The sequence below is a fragment of the Haliaeetus albicilla genome, chromosome 7, assembly GCF_947461875.1.
Source record: "Haliaeetus albicilla chromosome 7, bHalAlb1.1, whole genome shotgun sequence".
NCBI lineage: Eukaryota > Metazoa > Chordata > Aves > Accipitriformes > Accipitridae > Haliaeetus > Haliaeetus albicilla.
The window spans coordinates 20,239,110-20,244,528 of NC_091489.1; positions in this window are offsets into that span (position 1 = coordinate 20,239,110).

The window sequence follows — 5,419 nt, forward strand, 5'->3', positions numbered from 1 at the left end:
CGCCCGCGGTGGGCGGCGGGGCCCGGGGGGGGGGGTGGGTGGGCCGCGACGGGGAGGGCGAAAGGCGTGTCCCGCTCGGCCGGCCGCCGCCGCCCCGCTTCTTCCCGGAGCAGGCGCGGGCGCTGGCGGCAGCGGGAAGCGGAGCGCGTTGGGGCGGGGGGGGGGGGCTGGGGCTGAGCCAGGCGGGGGGAGCGGGAGGGGCTTATCGGGAGAGGGAAAGCCCCGCTCCCGCCGGCACGGGGCGGGGGCCGCCGCCGGAGCCGGGGGGGGGGGGCGGGAGGGCGGCAGCGCCTCCCGGGAGGGGTCAGAGCGCGCCCCGCCGCCGGGGGCCGGAGCGGGAACCGGAACGGGAGCCGGCCCCCCCCCCCCCCCGCCGCCGGGGCGGGGCGGGCGGCCGCGCCGGGAAGCTGCCGCCGTGGGCCGTGCCGCGCCCCGGGGGTAGGGCGGCGGGGGCGGGCGGGGGGGGACGACACGCGACGGGCGAGCGGGGGAGGCGGGCGGCGTCTCGGGGCCCGGCGGGTGCCGGGGGTCTCCGGGCGCGCTTCTCGCCGGAGCCCCGGCCCCGGCCCCGGCCCGTGCGGTCGGGGCCGGGCTCCCCCCTCGGCATCCCGGGCGGTGTGGACGTCCAAACAGCTGGAAAACGTCACCTGAAGGTGCGGGAATAAAGGGCGGGGATCACGATAATGCGGTGTCGTGCTGGGGGGGCGGTTAAGGAGCAGAAAGCCTCGCAACATTACAGCCCTGACTGGAGGTTTTTCATCTCGTGTGGTTACCGGTAGGGGTAGCTCCGTGGGTGACAGAAAGCGGGGGTGAACCTTTAGGATGCGAGCTGGATGAAGACTGCCAAACCGCTGTGCACGCCCGGAGCAGAGCTGGAAGCCACCGCGCCTCGGCAGAGACGTTGTGGAGGGGCAGCAGCCTCGGCTTCTGCAGGACTCCGGGCTCGGTGGGAGGCACTGCGGAAAATCGGTAACAAATATTCGCGGGATTCCTCTACCCAGGGAGGCGAGATGCTGCCAGTCACCTGCAAAACGGCGGCCCTCGCGACATGCCTTTGCCTGGCCGACGAGCAGCGGCTGCCCGCCCCTAAGTGTCACCTGCTGGCGTGCTCACCTTGGCACCTACCGGTTTGTCCAACTTGAGAATAAAAAATACAACCTGTCGTAAGAACAGCGCGCCAACTCCCAGGCTGAGCAGTTATTTTGAGCCTGGCAAGCTTTTCCTTGCACATAAATTAACTTTCTTTCCTTCTGACCCAGATCCTGCAGATTAGGTTTCCATGATTTCCTTACGGAAGAAGTACACAGGCGTGCAAGAATGCGCCTTCACAGAGCAGTTATGGTTAGTGGTCTGTGACCGATCCAGGCTGGGTGGACAAGAGTTCGCGTGAGCTGCCTGGGCTCTAGAGGTCAAGTCAAAGTGGATAGGTCAAAGCCTGTGATAAGAGAGGTCTGCCCCATGGGAAGGTGCCACATTTGGTAAGTTACAATTTATCCACAGTGACTGGCCAAACCGTTGGCCTGGAACAGTTCCCAAATTTCTTCTTGTTAGAAACTGGACATACATCCTGGATCGTCTTGTAGCTGTAGCTGGGGCCTTAGTTTTCCAAGAAGATTAGCTGCTGTATTTTCATATACTCTTGAAGCAGCTATCACAAGAAGTTTTGAGTCACGTGGCCTAGTTTCTTTGCCTGCAGGCATCAACATTTTAGAGAGATTTTAAAGCAGGTTGTTGTGTTGGTGGAAACCTTCTGAAATGATGTGCTTTTCAGTATCTTGCATTCCCGTAACTAAATGTCCTGCCTACCGTAGTTCGCAGCTTTGAAGCTTCTAAATTGCATTTCTGTCTAGAAACCAGAGGAACGGAGAAAGTGTGGCCAATTTCTGAGACCGCAAGTTTGGGCAAATCCTGATCCCTCCCATCTCAGTTGCAGAATTTCCATTTGTTTTGGCAAGAGCAGATTTCACCCCTAGTTCTTCAGGTTTCCAAGACCATAAAAAAAAGGATCCCCTCCACTACCACACTCACAGGCTCGTAAACATGCTTGCCTGCAGTAACAGGGGGTTAGACCCACAAGGAAATCTTTCCAAGTCTTCATGTTCCTATAAAACAGTGAAAACCCCAGAATAGGGGCCTGATTCTCATGTCCGGAGTAGGTGTGGAGTGTCGGGCTAAATGGTCGAGTTTGAACCAAGAAAGCAGCTCCCTACCATGCATTGGAGGGGCTGGAGGAGTAACTGCTTAAATGCTGTGGCTGTGTACAAGAGTGTAACGTCTCAAACATCAGTTTTGCAAAATTTAAGCTCCTGGTTTTCAGGGTCAAATCTTGGTGATGTCCAGTCAGCCTTTACGCTCTGCGAGGGTTGTGCCGTGTGTAGGTGAGACCTTCTCGGGGTGAAATTGTAGAAATACGTGCAGAGATCAAGTAATTCATGGCAGTTTCAGTAGTCGTGGAGATCGGCCGTAATGTTCTGGAGGTGAAAAAAAGTCTTCCACAAGCGTGGCAAGTACTTGCTGGCTCACAGAGAGGAGGTGTCTGCCTCTGGGGCTTTTTCTGGTTCAGGTCTAGTTAATGAAGTAGTGACGTGCCCTCTACGGGTACAAAGCACCGTTACTAAATGCATATCCAAATGAAAGGCCTGTTGTTAACATCGATGAGGGCAGATTTGTAGCTATGTGGCAAAACTTACTGAACCAAAGACCTATGTCAGTTAACAAAGAGCAGAAGGGTTGTGAGTAGCAGCAGGACTGAAGAGCAGTCGTAGGTAATCATAGCATGGTGAAATTTCCTCTCTGAAGTGGTATGATGTCTCTAAGCTGACTTGGTAAAGACAAACTGGGCATCATTAATGGTATGTCTGCGGTCAGCAGCAAAAAAAACCCCTATGGCATCAGAAAGGGAGTAGCACAGATAGTGGCTTTCATCTAGGCACTTCAGGGATTCCCACAGCTCTGAGCCAGCCATTAGCTGGGTTTGCGACCTAGGACAAGTTTTTGGCAGAGCAGTGAGTAGGAGTAGGAGCGTCGGGCAGGAGAAAGCTCAAGATACCTACTAGTTTTGGACAGAGAAACCCATCTTAACTGTCTTGATGCTACCATGTATGCTGCCTAATTTCCCTTGCCTGGTCTGGCAGTAGAACTAGCCTGCCACAGACCCCCGGTACAGGCACTTTCCTGCTTAGACCCATGGTTGATTGTGAGGTTGTGAGGATCCCTCTGCATGAGGGTGAGGGGTCTCCACCAGCCTCTCCACAAAGGCCCTCCCGTTCCCTGTCCCATGGAGGTGAGGTGGCTCTGCTTGGGTCTGCAGGTCCTTACTGCACATCATCAGCCAAGACTTGTCCTGGAGATGCATCTTTCTGATGAGTGGGATTAGTCCATGCCAACCGGTACTGCAATTTCTCTCTCCACAGTCCAGTCCTTTGCAGAAGCCTTGTTTTTCAAAACTCAAAAATAAGCATCTCTTTTTCTTTCTAGGTATCGTGCACAGAGTAGTCGTGACCATTTCACTCTGAAATGAGTTATTTTAAAAGTCAGGTAAGTAGTTAGGTTATTCACACAAACCAGATTTCTGTTCCCACCTCGATCTTTTCCATTTACCATACTTTCTCAGGAACTCCTTCATCAGAATAGATATTATCTCCTTTAATAAATAAACAAGGAAGATTTTAGCAAAACAAGCCACCTTTCTCAGACTTTTATTCTTATTTTTTCTTTTTTTTTGGTATTTTCCCTGTACAAAGGGTTAGCACTGGTGCCAGTAAGCTCACTTTAGCTTACTTGATTTGCAGATGTTCATAAATTGTTCAGTCTCACTAAATTTTGATTTAGAACATAAAAGACACCTCAACACCCAGCGGTAGTAGCCAAAACAGTGTCACATTTGTATACTTCAAAAGAGATGCACACGGCAAGGATCAAGAGACTTTGAGCAAGTGTACTGAGGCTGTTTTCTACAGAGAAGAAAAATTCCCATAAGCAATATATTTTGGGTTTACAGGTATTGGCCAGTATTTCATTCTTGGTGTAATCTCCTTTGAGGTTAAAAAAAGTGCTGAAAGCATCAATAACAGAAATAAATGACTGCACCTAATCAGTATGATGGTATAGGAGCAAACAAGACTTTTCTCAATGGATACAGAGTAGACATGTGAAATCAGGGTCATACTCTGAAAAGAGACTGAATTGACAAATGGGAGTAGATAAAATAGTGCCGTTTTACTGAAATTGCTGACAGAGAGCGAGCGCCATATTCCACTCCATGGCTGTCAAAAAGCATGAGAGAGAGCTAGTGGGAAGAGGTTGTGAATCATTTTGGGATCTTCCTGTCTGAAATATTTGATACAAATACCCTGTATTATAAACATTCTATTTAGGTACTTTTATGGAAGCATAGGATGAAAAAGAAAGAATTAGATGAAAACAGTTGAAAACTCACACTCAGACCTCTGCAGTTCTCCTGCACAACTTTAAAATGTTCATTCAAGTCCAATTTCAAGCTGATCAAATAGAACTACCCATAACCAAGAAATAAAAATAAAACATCCTTTGTGGGAGACAAAATAGAGTACTTTGACCAGTTTATTTTATTGCTAGTTATTACTGTCACCTCTCCAGATAACAGGTTGCTGCTCACCCAGCTACTTAAGATGACTAAAAACTCACATCTGGGCTCCAGTTAGTTATCTTTCAAAAATACCCTCTCAGAAGAGAGACGATTTCCTCATCCGCTCCCTCTGCAGTCCCCATCTGTGGTTTCCACTGGTGCCGCAGTGGGCTTTCGCCTCCCATCCCCTGTTATTAAAGTCCCTAGGCGAGTGCCCGGGAACATCTGCAACTGCAGCTCTCCTCTCCTCAATGGCTTTGGCTGAAACTCAGAAAGCAAGAGATGAAGTGACTTTGGTTCCTCACCCCACTCCCTCTAAGTAGATTTGGTCCTACAAGTCACTTACAATTTTTCCTAAGTAGTGTTATATGAATCCTTCCAATTTTTAAGACAATAAAAGCTGGGTTTCCCGAAGCATCTTTCCCTGTCCTTAATGTGGAATAATGGCAAGCAGGCTGTTCTCGTTGCAGTTGGTCAATGAAGTTTGCCAGGGAAAAGTGGTTTAATCAGAAAATGTGAGTGCCTCAGCTCAGAAATGATTTGTGGCAACTGGCTGAATGCAGACTCTTGCAAGGCCCCAAGTATTTTTCAAGTCCTGGGAGCTTCGATTCCAGAGCAGCACATTCAAAGCTTTTGCAGCTACTGAGGGAAAATTGGTGGCATTTGTTACCTTCACTGCTGCTGTTCAGAAGTGGGTAGGTGATGAAGTTAAAGGAAATTACATCAATTTCACATAGTTATTGCTGAGATGACAGGCAGTGCATGGATTTTCCAAGGGAATATCATGCGTCTGAAAAATATCCGTTTTGTGGG